The sequence below is a fragment of the Camelus dromedarius genome, chromosome 2 (genome assembly GCF_036321535.1).
Source record: "Camelus dromedarius isolate mCamDro1 chromosome 2, mCamDro1.pat, whole genome shotgun sequence".
Taxonomy (NCBI): Eukaryota; Metazoa; Chordata; class Mammalia; order Artiodactyla; family Camelidae; genus Camelus; species Camelus dromedarius.
Window position 1 is genome coordinate 6,445,073 of NC_087437.1, and position 21,710 is coordinate 6,466,782.

General features: G+C 39.5%; 1 protein-coding gene across 7 annotated transcripts in view; it reads right to left on the reverse strand.

Annotated features, from left to right (window-relative positions):
- The window catches only part of TBC1D5 (TBC1 domain family member 5), a 498,316-nt gene extending 493,025 nt beyond the window's left edge, over positions 1 to 5,291 (reverse strand). For 6 of the 7 annotated variants that reach the window (XM_064490965.1, XM_031470042.2, XM_064490953.1 and 3 more), the window contains exon 1: positions 4,753 to 4,912. The gene's annotated coding sequence lies outside the window, so the exon portion shown is untranslated. Of the gene's footprint in view, positions 1 to 4,752; positions 4,913 to 5,271 lie in introns of those variants that run through there. The other variant, XM_064490964.1, reaches the window with a different exon arrangement.
- Between the last annotated feature and the right edge of the window lie 16,419 nt (positions 5,292 to 21,710).

The window sequence follows — 21,710 nt, forward strand, 5'->3', positions numbered from 1 at the left end:
AGCATCACAATAAAAGGATTTACAGGCTAACATCCCTGATGAACACAGACGCAAAATCCTCAACAAAACATCAGCAAACCAAATTCAACAATACGTTAAAAGAATCATACACCATGATCATTGGGATTTATTCTAGAGATGGAAGGATGGTTCATTATCTGCAAGTCAATCAACATGATACATCACATTAACAAATTAAAGAATAAAGATCATATGATCATTTCAACAGACATTGGCAAAGCTTTTGACAAAATTCAACGTCCATTTATGATTAAAAGAAAAAACTCAACAAAATGAGTATAAAGGAAACATACCTCAATATAGCAAAGACCACATATGACAAGCCCATAACCAATATCAAACTCCACAGTGAAAAGCTGAAAGCATTTTCTCTAGGATCAGGAACAATACAAGGATGCTTACTCTCAACACTTTTATTCACTGCAGTATTGGAAATTTTATTCAACATAGTATTGAAAGTTCTAGACACAGCAATCAGATAATAAAAACAAAAGGAATCCAAGTTGGAAAGGAAAAAATAAATCTCTCACTGTTTGCAGATGACAGGATACCATACATAAAAAATACAAAAAATGCTACCAAAGAACTACTAGAAATCATCAATGAATTTAGCAAGGTTTTAGGATACAAAATTAATATACAGAAATGTGTTGCATTTCTACACACTAACAACAAACTATCAGAAAGAAAAATTAAGTAATAATTTAATCCCATCTATAATCACATCAAAAAGAATAAAATACCTAGGAATCAATCTAAGGAGGTAAAAGACCTGGACTCAGAAAACTATATAAGACACTGATGAGAGAAACTAAAGACAACACAAACAGATGGAAACATCGATTGGAAGAAATAATGCTGTTAAAACGACCATACTATCCAGAGCAATCTACAGATTCTATGCAATCCCTAGCAAAATACCAATGGCATTTTTCACAGAACTAGAACAAATAATTTTAATATTTGCATGGAAACACAAAAGATCCCAAAAAGTCAAAACAATCTTGAGAAAGAACAAAGCTGGAAGTATCATGCACTCTGATTTCAAACTACACTGCAAAGCTACATTAATCAAAACAGAATGGTACTGTTACAAAATAGACACATACAATAATGGAACAAAATAGCCCAGAAATGAACTCACACTTATATGGACAATTCCTCTATAACAAAGGAGGCACAAATATATAGTGAGGAAAAGACAGCCTCTTCAATAACTGATGTTGGGAAAAGTGAGTAACTACACGTGAAAGAATCTAGCTGGACTATTCTCTCACATCATGTACAAAAATAAATTCAAAATGGATTAAAAATTTAAATTTAAGACCTAAAACCATAAAACTTCTAAAAGAATACATAGGCAGTAAGCTCTTTGAAATCAGTCTTAGTAATTTTTTTTTTTTTGGATTATCTCCTTAGGCAAGGGAAACAGAAACAAAAATTAACAAATGGTACAACGTCAAACTAAAAACCTGCATAGTGAAAGAAACTATCAATGACATGAAAAGGCAACCTACTGAATGGGAGGAAATATTTCCAAATCATATTTCTGATAAGGGGATAATATCTAAAATATATAAATAATACATATAAAAACAAAAACAAAAAAATGATTAAAAAATGGGCAGAGGTTCTGAGTAGACATTTTTCTAAAGAAGACATACAGATCACCAGCAGGTACATGAAAAGATGTGCAACATCACCAACCACTATGGAAATGCGAATCAAAAGCACAATGAGCTTTCACTTCACACCTGTTAGAATGGCTATTAGCAAAGAGACAACAAATAACAAGTTGTTAGCAAGGACATAGGAAAAAGGGAACCCTTGTGCACTACTGGTGGGAATACAAATTGGTGCAGTCACTATGGAAAACAGTATGTATATTCATCAAAAAAATTAAAAATAAAATTACCTAAGATCCAGCAATTCCATTCCTGGGTATTTGCTTGAAGAAAACAAAAACACTAACTAGAAACGATACATGCACCTCTATATTCACCGCAGCATTACTGACAATAGGCAAGATATGGAAGCAACCAAATGCTCGTCAATAGATGAATGAATAAAGATGTGGTGTATATATATATATACAATAAAATATTACTCAGACATAAAAAAAGAATGAGATCTTGCCATTTGCGACAAAATAGATGAGCCTAGAGGATATTATGCTAGGTGAAAAGATTCAGAGAAAGACAAATACTATATGATTTCACTTATATGTGGAATTTAAAAAACAAATGAATTAACATAACAAAACACAGATGCAAAGAACAAACAAGTAGTTTACAGAAGGTAGGGGGTGGGGGAAGGAAACAATTAGGTGGGGGAGATCAAGAGGTTCAAAGTGCCAGTTGCAAAGAAAAAAAGAATCACAAGTATGTACAGTATGGGGAATACAGTCAACAACTATATAGTATTTTTGTATGGTGATATATCGTAACTAGATTTACTGTGGTGATCATGTTGAAATGTATACAGATATCGAATCACTATCTTGTGTAATAGAAACTAACAGTGTTGCAGGTCAATTATACTTCAGAAACAAACTCATAGAAAAAGAGATTAAATTGGTGGTTAACAGAGCCAGGGGATGGTGGAGGGGGAAATGGACGAAGGCAGAGGAAAGGTAGAAACTTTCAATTAAATAAGTGCTAGGGATGTAATTATATGATAAACATAATTAACACTGTTATATGTTATATATGAAAGTTAAGAGAGTAAATCCTAAGAGTTGTCATCACAAGGAAAAACATTTTTTCTAATTCTTTAATTTTGTATCTATGAGATGCTGGATGTTCATTAAACTTACTGCACTATCATTTCATGATGTATGTAAGTCAAATCATTATGCTGTACACCTTAAACTTATATAGTATAGCTGTATATCAATTATGTCTCAATAAAACTAGAAAAAAAAAGTATTGTCATTTTATTATTTAACATGAAAAAACAGTGGTAAAGTAAGGACAAGAACAGAGAATAAAAATTACAGCTAAAAGTAGTTGAGATTATACTCCCATACTGTTTTTTAAAAGTCAATCATTTTTATGTACGTAAAGTATATTAAGTTATACGTGATACTTTTAAACTTTTCAATTTACATTTTTTTAATTTAAGAAAAAAGTCAACAGGTGGAGGCACGAAATTGTTTACAAGTTTGCTTCCACGACTCAGGAATTCACTACTCAACTGAGGCCTAATTTGGGTGATGGAAAAAGCACACACACTCAATGTTTTCACCAAAAAAACTTTCAACCCAGAGAGTATGACTCATAGCCTTTATGTTGATAAAATCCAACTAATTACTGTTGAGCAAGTCGCGCAGCTAGAAGTACACCAAGCTCCCGTGGAAAATTCACAGGTCAGGTGATGCACACGTGGTACCTGCACTCTTCCTAGTTGAAGGAGTCCCTCCAGCTCTGCTATCTCCTCCCCTGGGCCCTGGGCTTGGCTTACTCAGCATAAGGGATTCCCCTAATGCAAGTTTTCTCAGCTCACCCTGCCATTTGCCTCTTATCTCAAGTCACCTCTACACCTACGCGAATTATTAAAAGGCACTTCTTCATTGATACATCATTTTATTTCTTAGCACACAAGTTATCTACATCCTTGCTACTCAAGGGTGGTTCCTTGCCCAGCAGCACTTAGGAGCTTCTAGGAAATAAAGAATACAGCTGCCATCACAGATCTACTGACTCAAAATTTTTAAACAAGAGCTCCAAGGGATTGCTTTACACGCTAATAATATATACAGACTATATAGTAATACATAGGGACTATATTTTGTTGTACAAAGAATACAAAAGAATGACTAGGTCTAGAAATCTCAGCACAATTAGGCCCAAAGGTGTGCAAACTGCATTCTAAAGTTCCTGGCTTTAGAATTTGGTGTTGACAAGTGAAACTCCTTCCAGAAAATCATTATTCAGGAAAACAACAACACAAAAACCCACCAAAAAACCCTAAAGGATGTGAACTTTAAACATACATCATATTCCTGGAACCAAAACAACTTAACAGCAAACACTAAACAAACTGTAGGTCACTTGCAGAATCGGAAAACTGTGTTGGAGGTTTGTGTTCCTTTTTCCAGGAAAAGTAGGGGTGGGGGAGGGAAATCCACGTTCAACCTCTGCAAAGTTTCCCTCAGCTCCTGAAAGGCCCCAACTTGAACGTTCTCACAGGAAGTCGTACTCAAACAAGGGCACGTTTCCCTCCTGAAAGGGGAGAGGCTTCTGTCTCAAGTAAAGGCTGTATTTTAGAAAGTGTAGGGGATTCGGGGCCCGCCTGGCTTCCGGAAATGAACAGGGAAATCCACCAAGTAGGAAGTGGAGGACCAGGCCCGCCACCGCGCTCTGCCGTCTCCCGGCGGCCGGCCTCGCGGAGACCCCCGCCGGCGGGCGTGCAGGCGGGCTGGGGCGCAGCCTCCCGGCCCGGCCGCCCGGCACCTGGGAGCCTCGCTCCCGCCCCCCAGCCCCCACGCCGGTCCGGAAGCGCACACGGGCCGGGGGTTGGGTTCGGGGCGCGGGTCCCTGTCGGCGGCGGCGGCACCTGAGGCCTGCCCGTGAGGCGGCGGCGCGAGGGGAGGCTGGACTCCACCTGCGAGGCTGAGGGGAGACCCGGGCGGGGGCGACTGCATGTGGGGGCTGCACTGGAGGAAGGCGGAGGCGCTCAGGGGGCCGGGGCTGCTTTACGATCAGCATCGTCATCATTATCTCGTTTTACCTGTGGCGCAGAAGGGATCCCCAGCTCCTACTCTCTGAATCCTCCTCCTCCTCCTCCCCTCCTCTCTCTCTCCCTCAGTCTCTGCCGGGCGCTTGTGGTGCCGGCCGGCCCGGACCGACCAAAAAACAGAACAGGACGGGAGGGGGCGGAGGCGGCGGTGACCAGCGGCCACGTGACCACGCTCGCGCCGTAAGGGCGGCCGCCTCCTGCCGCGCGCCCTCCCCACGCTCCACCTCTAATAACCCTGCGGCTCGCGCGCCGGGGACGCTGGTGCGCAGGCGCGCGGCGCTCTCACTCTCGGGCTGGCTCTGTGGGGCCCAGCGAGGCGCGAAGCGGCGGCGGAGCCTGGAGCGGCGGCGGAGCCTGGAGCGGCGGCCTACTCCGCTGCCGCCAGAGCGCATGCGCGGGAGGGCTTTCCCGCTCCCCTTTTCTTTCCCTCGCTCCCTTCCGCACCTTGTCTAGGTCATGAGGCAGCTGAAGACAGGCCTCTGCCCCCAGGACTTAGACCTTCTCACTTACCACGACCTTTCCAAAGGGTGAGACCTCCCGAAAGGCTGGCCCTCATGCCTAAGAACGTACATTTTCTTGTTGTGTGTAAGTGGCCTTCCGTTTGACATTTTTCTGTACTTGAGTAGACTTTTATTCATGCTTCAAGACCCAGCCAATATGTCACTTCCTCTGTGAAAGTACTGTTACAGGAAGATAAGGGCCAGAGGACGGCCACCTAAGTCCTGCTTGAGTCCCGTTTCCGCCCCGTCAAGTGAGGGGGTCTTTGCGCAGAAAAGAATTCAAGAGGGAGCCATGGTAGAGTAAAAGTAGATTTATTCATAGAGGTGCACACTCCATCGAGGCTGTAGGCTGTCTCAGGAGGCCAGAGAGGCCAGGAGGCGTGGAGGTGTTTAGTTTAAACACAGGCTCCACAGACAGGGCGTCTGTGAAGGCAGGAGAGGGGCAGAAGATGCACATTCTGTAGGCAGAATACAGGCCTTCTCAAAAGTTGGAGATGTGGTCTCAGAGCGTGGGGTCCTCTAGGAACAGGAGACTGGCCCTGAGGGGTGGGGGGGTGGTTAGTTTTCATGGGCTCCATAATTTCATGTGCTAACAAGCTGGAGGATTATTCCAACTACTTTGGGGAGGGGCAGGAATTCTTTGGAATTTGGCCACTAAAAAGGCCCACCTTTTAGGATCAACCTCAAAACTGTCATGGTGCCTGTGGGGGTGCCAGTTAGTACCCTAATATATCACAGTGAGCATATAATGAAGCTCAAGGTCCACTGGAAGTTGAATCTTCCACCATCTTGGGCCTCAAGGCCTTGGAGGAGTTCAATCTTCAATTGCTGTGTCATTCCTTTAATGGCTCTGCCCAACCCCCTTCCCTCCTGTGTCAGTACCCACTCTGCTTTGGGGGAACCGATAGTATTTTGTGCAGACTTACTTTAGTATAAGCCATAGAGAGATAATGTATAGCAGTTTTGTGTGTTTTGTTTTGTTTTTTACAAACCCACAGTACTGGGCTTGGATTTTATGTTTCCTCATATCCTGGGAATGTGATATCTCAGGAAATGTCCGATCACTATCAGAAGGCAGGCCATGTCTAAGCCCTGTGCCTGGCTTTCCTCCACCTCTGCTTAATCATGATTTAATACTTCCTGTAACCCTAGCACACAGGGAATGCTGGTGTTTGTTTCCCCAAAATGAAAGCCTTTGAATAGTAATGCTAATTAGAGTGGTAAATGGTTCACCTAGTTAAAAAGATTTATGGTCTTTTACTAACCTAGCTGCACAAAGATCCCAATGGAAATTGATACTGTTGAGTCCAGAAAAAGGAAACCAAGGCAGAGGAAGATCAAATTTCCAAAGGTTAGCTACCTTCAGAGGAAGATATGTATGGGAGACCTTTGTTCACAAATAGACAAACCTTCCCCTTAACACGGTGATTCCCTTACTTTCTATAGGCTGGCCCTTTTTGTTGAAGAAGCAGTAAGGTTATGTTTATACATCTGGCCAGATTTCATCAGGGAAAAGAATTAAAATAAAGAAACTTACTAACTGGTAGCTCTGGCTAGACTAGCAACAGAATCCCGGGGAAATGCTGAAATAAATGTTGATCAAGAAACAGTGTTAATGAGGGTTTCTGAGAAACGAGGAAAATCATAACCCAAGTCTCATGCATCTGCAATGTTGATAGACCCTTTTCCTCACTTAACAATGTATATACCCATGGATTGATCCCACCCAATAAGCTACTGCTTCAGATATGCTAGTAGATATCTACTACCAGTAGATACCACGACTCTAGACATCTAGTTCAAGGTTAAGACCCTATGAGAGATGGTTATTGAGTGGCCCACTATGAGCCACGCCTCCCCAGTATTCATGCTCTTGTGTAATCCTCTCCCCCTGAATCTGGGCAGGACCTATCACTGTTTTAAACAATGGAACGTGGGGGAAGGAGGTCTGTGCCAGTTCCAGGCCTGGGCCTTAAGAAGGCTTTGCAGTGGCATTAAAATTTACCAGAGCCTGTACTCATGCATAAGAGAGACTATTAAGAAATCCCTCCAAATGTAATTTGGTTTAGCCGCTATAGAAAACAGTATGGAGATTCCTTAAAAAGCTAAAAATAAGAGTTACCATATGATCCAGCAATCCCACTCCTGGGCATTTATCCAGGTAAAACTAATTCAAAAAGGTACATGCACCCCAGTATTCGTAGCAGCACTGTTTACTATAGCCAAGGCATGGAAACAAGCTAAACGTCCATCAACAGGTGATTGGATAAAGAAGTTGTGGCATATATATATATACACACACACACATATATACACATACATACACATACACATATATATACATACATACTACCCAGCCATAAAAAAGAATAAAATAATACGATTTGCAGCAACACTTCATACTAAGTGAAGTAAGTCAGACAGAGAAAGACAAACATCATATGATATCACTTATATGTTGAATCTTAAAAAAATAAAAAGGTACAAAGGAACTTATTTATGAAACAGAAAGAGACTCACAGACATAGAACACAAACTTATGATTACCAAAGGAGAAAGGGGAGAGAGATAAATTAGGAGTTTTAAGATCATCAGATGCTAACTACTATATATAAAATAGATAAACAACAAGGTCCTACAACAAGATAAATTTGGGAGTTTGAGATTTGCAATGTTAACCACTGTGTATCAAAATAGATAAAAAAATAGATTTCTTCTGTATAGCACAGGGAAATATATTCAATATCTTGTAATAACCTATGATGGAAAAGAATATGAAAAGGAAGGTATATGTATAACTGAATCACTATGCTGTACACCAAAAACTAACACAACATTGTAAATCAACTATACTTCAATAGGAAAAGAGAGAGAGAGCGAGAGAGAAAGAAATCCCCCCACCACTTTGTGTTCTGGAAAATAGCTTACAACAAAGACTATCTTCCCCATATGACTTAGATAAGACTTACTTTCTCGTAAGACTAGCAGATGATCCCTTGTTTACCTGTGACAAGGCCAAACACAGACCTTTCCTTTTTGCCCAAACCCATTGACAAGCTCAAGCACAAACCCTTCAACTTCCAGATCTTTGTCTCACGAATGATTAGATAAGAGTAGAACCCATATGTCCCCTTGAAGTGAGCTGAACACAGAGACACATCACCTGGTTTACTGAAATGTCCCCTGATTACAAAATAATCCTGAAGATCATCATCCCACCTATAACTAGTCTACTCCTCCTCATAAAAGTATGTGACAAAACCACCTGCCCAGACACTCTGACCTTCAGATCTGGGTATTCTCTTTATTGCAGCAGCCTGAATAAAGTCTATTTCCTTATTTGTTTTTTGTCTTTGACAGCAGCTTCCTGTCTCTGAATTGCTTCACAGAGAGCTGCCTGCCCAACCTTGACTGCCCCCTGCACCTTTCCATTAGAGAGAAATAAACATCTACCTTATTTAAGCCACTGAATTTTTAAAACCTCTTTTTTTAAGCTACATACCTAATACCCTACCTGATATAGTATGTGAGGTGTTATATTCTGTTAGCTAAGTTTTTATGGGGAGAATCTCATGCAAGACTGTCTAGATCAATTTTAAAAACACAAATAGATAAGTTCACTTGCCCTTGGAAGGGATGGCATCAACATTTATGGGTATAGGAAGAACATCGAATGCTTTGAGACTACAAGGTCCATTTTTGTGCCATTATGCTTTTTATTGTCACCAGAGCACCCGTGTTCATAGTTGCCCTTAAAAATCTTGGAGCAGTCAGAGACATTAGGAGGCAGTATAGAATGATGTTAAGTGCATAGGACGGGGAGTAGAATTGCCCAAGTTCAAACCCAGTTTCCCTTACTCGGTAACGATGTAATCTCAACCAAGTTATTTAAACTAATTAACCTCTGTGGCGTCAGTTCCATCTGTGAGTTGAGGTTAATAATAGTTTCTAATTTATCAGGTTGTTGTGAGCATTGATTGAGATAATCCATTATTAACTAAGATATTTAGCACATGGTAACCATTCAATTAAAAATTAGGTATTATTTTTATATGTTATTTTATATCTTGGAATCTTGATCAGAAAGATACATCTGCAGTCTGTAGGAAGAACAATTATCCTAGGTAAAGCAGTAATGATTGGGATTCATTGTTTGCATGCACAAAATAGCAAATTCTGGACTTCAGACATCAAATATCAAAAGTATTTTGTTGTACTGTCCAAACATTTATGAAATATCCAGTCATATGCCTAAATGGCACATCACTAAAAGTAACATCTTAACTTTGCTACTTTGAAAGCACCATATCTTAAAACATTATGCCAATGGGAGAAAGAACTTACAGGAAGGAGATAATCCGTGTTGATTTTTAGTAGTTTTGTGGAAGGACTTTGAAGTTATGACCATGACCATGTAAAGCCGTTTCTTTGAAGCTTTTGTTCTCTGTGATAGCAATTATTTCGTTGGATTACTTATTCTCGGTCAGGTACATACAGCTGGTTCCACAGTAAACACCTTTCAACAGGATTTTATGGTATCTGTATTCCATATGAGACCCTTACTTTTTTTTTTTGTTTGTTTTTTGCAGGTGCAGACTTAAAATGTGCCAAGAAAAGCCTAAATAAGCAACCTGGCTCATCCCATTGAATTCATATCCCTGTGATAATGATGTTTGTCCCATGTGTGAGGACCAGCTGGTTGAATGTCTGACCTTGCCTAGAGAGTGAGCGCCTCCCGGGCAAGAGGTATGTCTCATTCATCTCCACATCCGCAGTGTTTTAAGTGCTTAGCATCTGGCAGGTATTCAAGAAATGTCTGCAATGGATAAAAGTAAATATGTGTAATGTTATAGAAATCATCGACTTGCTACATGGTTGAACAGTGTTTTACTCATCTTATTGCAGGGTAACAAATTACCACAAATGTAGCTGCTTAGAACAACATAAATTTATAATCTCACAGCTTCTGCAGGTCCAGAGTCTGTGCGTGGTGTACCTAGGTTCTCTGCTTCCAGATCGCTCACGCATTTGCAGTCAAAATGTTGGCTGAGGCTGTGTCTCACCTGAAGGTTTGATTGGGGAAAAATCTGTTTCCAGGCTTACCTGATTGCTGGTAGAATTCAGTTCCTTGCCAAGCATATGCTTAGCATGCAGGAGATCCTAGGTTCAATCCCCAGTACCTCCATTAATTTTTTTTTTTAAAGGGCGATTCAGTTCCTTATCAGTTGAAGGACCGAGGGCCTCATTTTCTTGTCAAGTGGACCTCTCCAAAGGACAGCTCACCCCACAGCATCTTACTTCATCAAAATCAGCAAGAGAGAGTTTCCTAGCAAGATAGCCATCACAAACTTATGTAACATAATTGTGGAGGTGACGCCCTGCCACCTTGACAATATATTGTTTGTTGGAAACAGGTCACAGGTCCCTTCCACACTTAAGGGAAGGGTATTGCACAGGGCATGTACCAGGAGGCGGGGGTAACTGGGAGCTCTCCTAGAGTCTGTTCACCACAAGCAGGGCCTTGGTGTAAATAAGCAATGAGTACTTGGTCCACTCGAATGAAGAAGCTTGGTTAGGTTCACCTGCTAATTCATGAGAGTGCCCAGATACTTGCTCAAATATGTTAATGCCCCAGAGCCATGTGGTAAGAGGAAGACAGTCGTTCACAGAAGTCCTGACAGTTTGAATGGATGGCTCATAACTCATCAACAGAATATAGCTGAACCCCAAAAATCACCTGACAGTTTTTTTAGGCTGAATGCCTATTTAAAGAAGTCCCTTAAAAACAGTAACTGAAATATGAACACTAAAGGGATGCATCGCTCTATTAGCTTGGGAATTTCCAGCCAAAGTGTCTCACATGGTCCTGGGCATTCTCCAGTTGAGTCCCTCCAGGTGAACAGCCAGCCAAAAGCATCAAGCGTACACACAGGAAGACAAATGCAGGAGAGCCATCAACAATGGGAGAGGTGTTAATTAGCTATTGTTGCAACAATGCTGCATAACAAACAACTCCAACATCTCAGTGACTTACAAAAGCATTGATTTTTCTCACTCCGGGGTTGCAGGTTGGTTGTGCTTCACATACTCTCACTTGGGCTTGGTTTAGCCAAACTGGGCTAGGCTGGGCTCCAGGCTTGTTTCAGGCCTGTTCCACACATCTTCATTCTGGGACTAGCAGCTACACAGGGGATGTTCACTCTCCTCACGGCAGGTGACAGAAGACCAAGAAGAGCAAGGAGAAACTGTCAGTAACTCTTAAGGCTTTGGCTCAGGACTGGCACACTAGCACTTCTGCCCACATCTTATTGCTAAAGCAAGTCATATGGTGAGTCCAATATCAACACAATGTGGAAACACACTCTGCTTACTCTAGTGGGAGGCAGTGCAAAGTCCCATGACAGAGGATGTGGCAAGTAATTCTAATACAAGGAAAGATGAAAAATAGGGAGTGATGAGCGAATGCAAGTACAAGGTAGCCAACCTGAGGAGCCGGTGAGGTTGCCTATGACACTATCATGGGCTCCCTAATTATTGCTTTAAAGAACCAGCCACACCATCACAGAATTAACAACCCAGGCCACTCATTGGTACAACACTGTGCTCCCTCGATATGCAACCCTCTATAAAATCCAAAATCTACATTAAGGTAATATAATAAAGGTAAAGATTTTACAAGCACAAGGGCCTTAAAAATGATGGTTCCCGTGGCAAATATAACATAGCTTTTTGTGCCCATATACTATAAAGACAGAAGTCCTAACTATAAACAGTAATGGGAAATCATGCATATTCAGGGCTGAGGGTGATGAAAGAGTTATGAATTCAGTTAGAAAAATTACTTTGGGAATTTTATCTTACAGATGAAGCCTCAAGTAATGTACAGCATAATACAAATGAATGTTTAATAGGTGACTGAATAGAGTAATTTCATTCAGAAATGCTGCAATGTTGTATTCCAAATAAAAAGACACATTTCTTAGATGTATTATGGACCATGCCAATATTTTATTTCTATGTTTTTATTTCAAATTTAGGTAGTTGTCTTGAACTGATGGTTCTTCATTGGATTCTATTTCCTCATAAATGAGTTGGCCTCACGAACCTGGCAAATTGACATATTATACTTTCATTTAATTTTTAACTCACAGGTCTTCCAAAGATCGCCTGTTTTCAACTATTGTTTAAATGGATAGTTAAGATGGATTAATATGGAAAACTATACAGCTTGCCATTTAACTTGGCTTATTTGAAGAACATTAGATGTTATACTGTATATAGTCAATTAACTAGACATTATATTAATTTTAAAATAGACATAGAAACAATAGAAGTTGAAATACTATTCTACCAAAAACACTTAAAGAACGTAATGTTATTCCTTCTAATATGCTACTCCTTCCAAATTCTGTAATGTCATAATTAGTGTAACATATGTAGCCAACTCCTGATACCCTATTACCAATTTGTGGGGTTTTTTGGTGGAGAAGGTAATTAAGTTTATTTATTTATTTTTAATTAAAAAAAATAAATGGAGGTACTGGGATTTGAACCCAGGACCTTGTGCGTGCTAAGCATGTGTTCTACCACTGAGCTATATCCTCCCCCATCAGTTTGTTTATGTGTGCCTTAGGACATGAACAGATGCATTCCTGAAAAGCTGGAGTAGATTTAAATTCCATATATCAGACTATTCTTTCATTTAACTTCTATATCTTATGTTCAGATATTGAAGATACATTCGTAGGGCAAAAGACTTTAAAAGCGTGTCTACAATTTGGGTTCACAAAGGGACTGTCTAGCGATGTCTGATAGGCTGGCTTATAATTTCCTGTTTAAGGGCCCATAAAGGTACAGAAAATGAGAAAAAATGGCAGCAGTACTGTAGACTCAGAATGACAGGAATAGTTGCTAAAGTCCAGATGAAATTTCAGCTGTCTTATTGGTGATGGTGGACTGAACACATTCTTTCACTACTTTCCATATGCTCTTCCCTGTGAAACAGATGATGTCGAGGACAAGGGGGAAAAATTGGCACTCCCCTTACTGTCTGCTTTAACCCCAGCATGCAGGTACTTTGCTGACCATAAACAAACACCAAATGAGCCAGTGGGAGCTAAAGTTCTGTCATTCCCTGTCTCTTCCCTCTACCTAATCTCAGTAGCATCCATAGGAACAACTCCCAGAAACAACACAGCAGAAAGAGGGGTGAGTGAACAGAGCCAAGTTAAACCGTGGGATTCTTAGTTCACCTAATGAATCAAGCTCTAAATGGGACAGAGACAGGCCATGAGGCAGACTGCCTGCTGGGTGAGTAGATCTTCCTAAGACGCTACACTCTCCAAATAATTGCAAACTGCTTAGCCAGAGAAACCAATGTTGAGAGCAGGAGAAAAATGCAGCATCAGACCAGGAGACATATGTTAACATATTAGAACAACTGTTTTCATCCGGAGCAGTGTTGGTTTTGGAGAAGTGGTTCTTTTTTGTGTGGGACTGTTGGCTTCACTGGTCCTCGGGCACTCGATTCAGGTAGTCCCCCCTGTGCTCCAATTATTAATGTTGTGTACCAAACTACCCCAAACTTTGTGGAACAGAACAATAATAATTTTGTTATGTTCACAGATTCTCTAGCTCAGGAATTAGGGTACTTTTCTATAGCTCACCCCGTCCAGACCTCAGCTGGCAAGACTCCAAGGCTGGGGGCAAGTCAATGGCTGGCGGCTGGAATCATCAAAATTCTCCTTCACTCATGTATCTGGCAGATGGGCTGGGAGGACTCAAAGGCTGGGCTGCTCATCAGAGTACCAACACGAGGCCTCACCATGTGGTTTGGTATGTGTATGGTACCATCCCCACATGGTAGCCTCTTACGGCTTAATAATCTTCATCATCAGACCTAGTTCAGGGCTCTGAGTGTGAGTGTTCCAGGTAGAAGTGGTGTGGCTTTTTCTGACCTTGCCTTGAGAGTCATACAGCGTCACTTCTGCTGCACTCTTGGCTGCAAGTGAGTCTAAGCCCACCAAGATTTGAGGTCAAGGGCAGATCTGCTTTTCATTGGGAAGAATGTCAGAAGAGATATTGTGTCATCTCTGGAAAATAGGGTCTGCTTGTCATTAAGACAATCCATATTCATCTCTATGGCTGCCATAACAAATTACCACAAAGTTAACCTCTTAAACAGCACAAGTTATTATCTTCTCCTTCTGTAAGTCGGAAGTTTGGCACAGATTTCACCAAACTGAAATCAAGGTGTCAGCAGGCTATATTCCTTACTGGAGGCTCTAAGGGAGAGTCAGTTTCCTGTTCATTTGAGTTGTTGGCAGAATTCAGTTCCTTGAAGTTGTAGAGCCAAGGTCTTCATTTTCTTGCTGGCTGTCACTTATGGCTCTTCCTAGTTTTGAGAGGCCACCCACATTCCTTGGCTGGTGGTCTCCTCGCTCCATCTTCAGAGTCAGTGCCAGCTGGTTGAGTCCTTCTCCTATAACATCCCTCTGGTCCTTCTGTCATCACATCTCTCTTTGACCACAGCCTGGAAAGATGGAAAGTGTCTCTACTTTTAAGGATAATCCTGGATAACCTCTCCATCTCAAGGACCCTAACCTTCATCACATCTGTTCCTTTTGTCATTTAAAGTAATATATTCATAAATTCCAAGGATTAGGGCATGGACATCTTTGAAAGGGACATTATTCTGCCTGCTTGTCTACCAAACGAACTAAGCCATCTGCCCACATTTCTCCTTTTGGAGTGGTAACATCTCTGCTCAATATGCGCTGCATTAGAGACTTTACACAATAACTCGACCTTCAGGTTCAAGTTTAAGAATAGTCGAGGACATTTGCTCTGTCTATTGGAAAACACTGAGCTTGAACAATAGTGTTCTCCAAATTCCAACATGAAAAGCAGAAAAAATTCTGGGCTCATGAAAAGGGGTATGTGAAAAAATACTGTAACATACAGGAACAATACACCACCTTTTACTGTTCAGAGGAAGTTCATGTTTCTGGAAAAATTTGTCTCTAAGAAATATGTTAAAATTTTACAAGATATTTGCTTGAAATAAGGAAATCAATGCCCAAGTACATGGTTTCTTTGTGAAGAGGACAGAAGTGAAGAGTCTGACATAAAAATAGGGATGAAAGGAAATGAGAAAAGAAAGAATGTAAGAAAACTCAAAATCCAGACGCAGAATTAAAATCTACATAGAATAGAGTAAAGGGCAAAATAATAAACCAGTCACATGGAGGACAAACTGGAGAAATTCTCCTAGAATGCCTTATAGTGGATTTAGAAATTTTTGGTTGCAAGTTAACAGGAACTCCATTCAGTGTAGCCTGTGAATCCTCCTTTGTCCTAATAATGTTCATATGGAATCTGCTATTTGCAATCAAATTATAAAATAGTCTGAATAGTATATACGAAATATAATTTGAATAATATAATTATCAAGGCTGATTTAACATATATACATCACAATTTGTGCTCCACAAATGGGAGTTGTGCCTTTTCAACTGTCCATAGAATAATGTTCCATTTGACTATTTTGTCCTTCTTATAAGAGACAAATGGAATTAACTGACTCTGATGATTGCAATTTGAGCTTTACTTATATATTTGTGCATTTTTGTGTAAATGTATTATACTTCATTTTTAAAAATCCCCAAAACAAAAGGAAAAACAAAAAGGAAAAAAACTCAACCACAGAACTGGGAAAAGATCAAAGTATGGAATTGATAAAGGTAAAAGCAGAGATTAATAAATAAAAACTGAAACAAGTAGAAGAATCGATCAGTTCAAGAAGTACTTCTTTGAAAAAAGAGAAAAAATAAAGAAATATTAGTTTTCATACAAAGTAGATATAACAGCAAATAAGGTGGAAATTTTATTGAGAATTATACAAACAATTTTATGAAACTAATGTGACTTTGATAACAAAACCTAAAAAATATACAATTTTATTGATGTAATAGGATCAAAACCCACAATGACATAAGATATTAATAAAGTGAATTAATCAGTTATAGTAAAATAACAATCTGCCAGGATTTAGTTATATTTAGGCAAAGGTACTCTAGTATTAGGATGTCATATATACATATCATGTCTTTAGGACAAACTGAAAAATTCATCATTATCTTAGTAGTGGCTAAAAAAGTTATTTAAGAAAGTGAACGTTCATTCATGATAGAAACTCTTAATGAACCAAAAGTAGAATCATATCTCCCTAATAACTATCTTAAACAATAGCACAAATAATTCTTAATAATAAAATGCTACAGCACTCTTTCCCAAAATGTCATGAACCTTTATTCCTTTTGGGAAAATTAGCTAAATTTGGTGGATTAGCTAGTCAGTGAGGATAGGGGTGGGAATAGATTGTCAGTTTCTCACCTCACAGGATATCAAGATAACTTTTAGGTCGATTAAAAAATATAAAAATGGAAATATTAAATTATCAAAGATTAATTAATCAATTTGCCCTGGGCAAGGGCATTCTAAGCATAAAAACAGTTTAAGAAATCACAAAGGGTTAATAGATTTAACTCCAATAATATTCAAATCTTCTGTAAGCCATAAAACATTTTTTATTTGTTTTTGTTTTTAGGTCTTTATTTTTTTACAACCTGAAACTTTAGGTTAACAGCAAAATTGAGGAGAAGGTACAGAGATTTCCAATATGGCCCCTCCTCTCAAGCATGTATAACCTCCCCCATCATTGACATCCCCACCAGAGTGATGCATATCCTACAATTGATAAATCATAATCACCCATAGTCCATAGTTTACTTTAGGGCTCACTCTTGGTGTTGTACATTCTATGACTTTGAACAAATGTATAATGACATGAATCCATCATACACGGTATCATACAATTTTCACTGCCTAAAAATCCTCTGTTCCGCACCTCTTCACCCCTTTCTTCCATGCCTCCTTCACCCCCAATCACTAATCTTCTTACTGCCTCCATAATTTTGCCTTTTAAGATGAAATGCAAAGGGCCATTAAACTTATGAAAGATGCAAAACTGAAGAAAAACAAAATACTAATTGTTTTTTGGTCTCACAAATAAGCAAAGAATAATAAAAATAATACTCTAGAATTATGGGATCCAAGGATGTGAATTTATCTAAATCTCTTAATACATACTGCCAAATCACTAGACTCAACAATTCCACTTCCAGTGTTCTATCTAAAAGAAATAATCAGCAATGTAGACAATAATTTTATAGAAAGATATTTATCAGAAGATTATCATGTATAATGCATTGAAGTTAGCAAACATTCAACAATAGGAAAATGGTTAGTTATGATATATCCATGAAATGGAATATTACATAGACATTGGAAAGAATTTCAATAACTTGAGAAAACACTAACAATGCACTATAATGTTGTAAAAGGAAAAGGGATACAAAATTATATGCTTTATGATTCCAGTTGGTTTTTAAATTGTATACAGCTATATATATACTGCACAGCTTTTATATACATGTATATAATACAGCAGGAAAAAACTAGAAGAAAACCACTAAAATCTTTAGGTATCTGTTGATAGTTTAGGGACAGTTTTTTTTTTTTTTTTTGAGGGGGAGGGCGGTAATTATTTATTTATTTACTTTTTTTAGAGGAGGTACTGGGGATTGAACCCAGGATCTCATACATGCTAAGCATGTGTTCTACCACTTTGAGCTATACCCTCCCCTTCTAGGGACAGTTTTGACAGTTTTCTGTATCCTTTTTTGTGGTTTCCAAATTTTCTATAGTGAATATATATTATTTTTATAATCAGAAAAAAGAGAGACATTTAAAATCAACTCTTCTGTGTGAGAACAGATCATTCCACACTCAAGTTATTGTGTGGCAAGTTAAATCTGAGGTTTACACTTTTTTTCGTCCCTGATGATGGTTAATAGAAAGTATTTTCTTTCATTTTAGGATTACTCTAGACTCCCAATTAAGGTTCTTCCTGGCTGCTGTCTGGGGTGAACTTTGCAACAAGCCTTTAAAAGATTAAAACAACAGCATTATTCACAACCAAAAGGTGGAAGTAACCCAAGTGTACATATACAGATGAACAGATAAATAAAATGTGGTGTGTACTTACAATGGAGTATTATTCATGCCTAAAGAGGAAGGCAATTCTGATGTATGTACAACACAGTGAACTTTGAGGATACTATGCTAAGTGAAATAAGCCAGACACCAAACAACAAATACTGTATGATTCCACTTCTATGAGGTCCCTAGAGTGGTTAAATTCATAGAGACAGAAAGTGGAGTTGCGGTTGCCAGAGGCTGGGGGGAGGAGAAAAGGGGAAGTTTTTATTTAATGGGTGTGGAGCTTTAGTTTTGCAGGATGAATGAGTTCTAGAGATTGCTTGCAGAACAAGGACGTACTTAACACTACAAAATCGTACACTTATAAAGAGTAAGATGGTAAATTTTATGTTAAGTATATATATTTACCATAATTTAAAAAAAAAGAGATTAAAACAGGAAGAGAGAGAAAGAGGACAGAAAAGAAGGCTAGAAAGCTCAATCCAGCACAAGCACGGTGGAACTGCACCACTGGCAGAACCTTAGAACTGGGCCACAGAGACCTCACCTTAGATTACTGCAAGTCTTCAATTACTGAGTTTGTTCCCTGCTTTATTAATTCTGTGAGATGAAAACTCTGCATATCAAGTTGTCATTGATTCATGGAGACTTGGATAACTTTTAGCACACCCACCTGGAAGTAAGCTTTCTTAAACCACCTTCTGTTAGGGGCTCTTAATCTGGAGATCCACACTGTGGAAAAGTAGTGTACCTGTGGGTTTAGGGCTTCTTTATTTTCATGTAAAATCCTATGCCTAGCTAAATATGTGTATTTTTATAAAGGAAACCTCTTTGCTTTTAGCAGATTTTCGAGGGGAACCCACTATTACAAGGAGTGTTCTTTCTCTTCGTGGCTTAGTCTGCTAAATTTCACTACCCGCATGCTTCAAATATCTAACAATATATGAAAAGGTCCTCTAAATCAAGATTGTATGGATATAACAGATTATTTGAGGGTGACTTTTCACTAGTGGAAGTTCATTATGTATATTTTCCTCCATAGTTAGAGTGAGCATGAGTACAAAGAACAAACAAAAATGGTGTAAATGTTAGTCCAGTGCAATCCAGATTCCTCTGCTTTCTGTCTGTTCAAGGTCTGTAGGTAATTTTGTGTCCTAACCGATTTTTTTTTTAATTGAAGTACAGTTGATTTACAATGTTGTATTAGTTTCTGGTGTACAGCATAGTGACTCAATTATATATGTGTATATATATATATATATTCCTTTTCATACTCTTTTCCATTATAGGTTATTGCAGGATATTGAATATAGTTCCCTGTGCAACACAGTAGGACCTTGTTGTTTATTTTATATAGTAGTTTATGTCTGCCAATCCCAAACTCCCAGTTTATAACCCCCATTTCCCCTTTGGTAACCGTAAGTTTGTTTTCTGTGTCCTAACCTATTTTCATTTTGCCTGGATTTGTGCTGGGATGTAACTTAAAAAAAAATCAGAACATTTATTTGTGAATATTTCTTCGTCTTTGCTTATGCGTTTGTTTAATGTTCACTGTAAAACAGTAGTTTAAAAAATTTCTTGGCAGTGCCCCACAGTTAGAAATGTGTTCTGTAGTATAATTCACTATACATGCACTCTCACTGACATATATACAGAACAGAAATGCCTCAAAATAATACCCTGTCTGCAAGTGAGATGCTGGCGTTTTCTTGTTGATTCTATTGCATTCTATTCAATTACATGCCACTTCTTGCTCTTCTGCGTAGGCTTTGAAACGAACTGCTACTTGTGACCCCCTAAATCTGTGTTTCTCCAAGTACGCTTCTCAAATTTAGCTGTGCATTAAGATCCCTCGGGGAGCTTTAAAAAATACTGATGCTTGGGTTCATCCCATATTCCCTCCCCATCGCCCCCTTCCCACTACTGAAGATTGTGATTGAATTGTTCTGGGGAAGGACCCGGGCTCTGGGACTTTAAAAAGCAACCTCTGTGATTGTAACGTGTAGCCAGAGTTGGGAAACACGGAGTTAAGTCCATTTCCCAGTCCTCGGGTAGGTCTTGTCCTTCAGTGTGAAAAAGCATTGTTTGATTATTGTTTGATGGTATAGCAATTATAAAATGTTGTTATGACTTTTATTTTTTAAAACAGTATTTATGTTCTCTTTATTATTTATTCAAATGGACCCCATGAAAGACTGGGGCTTGCATTTGCTCCTGTACCTTTGTACTCAGATAAGCTTGCTTGAAATCATTTGCAGTGAGTGGGCTAGACCAATGCTTCTCAACTCTTAATGTGCGTAAGAGTCTCCTGGGATCCTTGTTCTACTGAAGATTCTGATTCAGTGTGTCTGGGATGGGCTTGAAACTTGCACTTCTAATGAGTTCCAGGTAAAGCTGATACTGCTGGTCTATGGACCACACTTTGAGTAGCGAGGTACTAGACAAAGATGCCTCAGTTCTCCTTTCTGATTGGATCTTTCTCTGCTGTCCGGCCAGCGGGCTCTGTGCCCTTGCCCCTTGTTAGTTCCAGTTTTGCACAGACCTTGAGGAAGTGAGTGGTATTCTATTTCCTTCCCGTGAAAAGACTAGTAACCTCCTGATTGAGGCTCTAGATGATAGGGGTTCCTCTCCCAAACACCAAATGGACAGATATGTGAACTTTAGGAACATTAGGCATCAAACCTGTAAACACCCACTTTGCTATAGTAGTTTGAGTAGGTGTCCCTGATTCTACATCCCCTATTGTGCAAGCAATGCACATGTGTATGTATGTGTGTTGTATCCATTTATAATACAATCCATTTTCACATCATAATCATTCTTTCTAAACATTGAAACTGAGCAGTGCTTTTACAGCAAGACGTGTGTGCTTGTATTGAGCACTACTTTACATTCAGTTTATCTGTTTACAGAGTCTATCTCTTACTAGTGTATGAGGACAGGGACTATGCCTTACTCATCCTGGCATCCTCAGAGAGCCTACTAGGGACTCCGCATTGAAGAATGGTAGTTTCCCTTATCAGTTACCGTGGTAACCCTCAGAGGTACCACCTCAAATCTCAGTGGCTTAAACTAATTGGCATTTATTTAGTCCATTAGCCTGTGGTTCAGCAGTTTAGGTTGGGCTTTGTAGGTAGTTCACCTGATCCAGACTGGACTTGATGAGTCAGACGGTAGGCTCACCATTGCCAGGTGACAGCTGTTGTTACCGAACCTAACTTGGGTCCACTCACCCACCTGAAGAAAACCAACCTACTGACACCAGGTTGTGGTGAAGGAAAGTGCAGCGTTGGTTGCAGGCACACAGCAAGGAGTGCAGGTGGCTAATGCTCAAAAGACGTGAACTCCTCAATGGCTTTCAGGAAAAGGTTTTTAAAGACAAGGTGA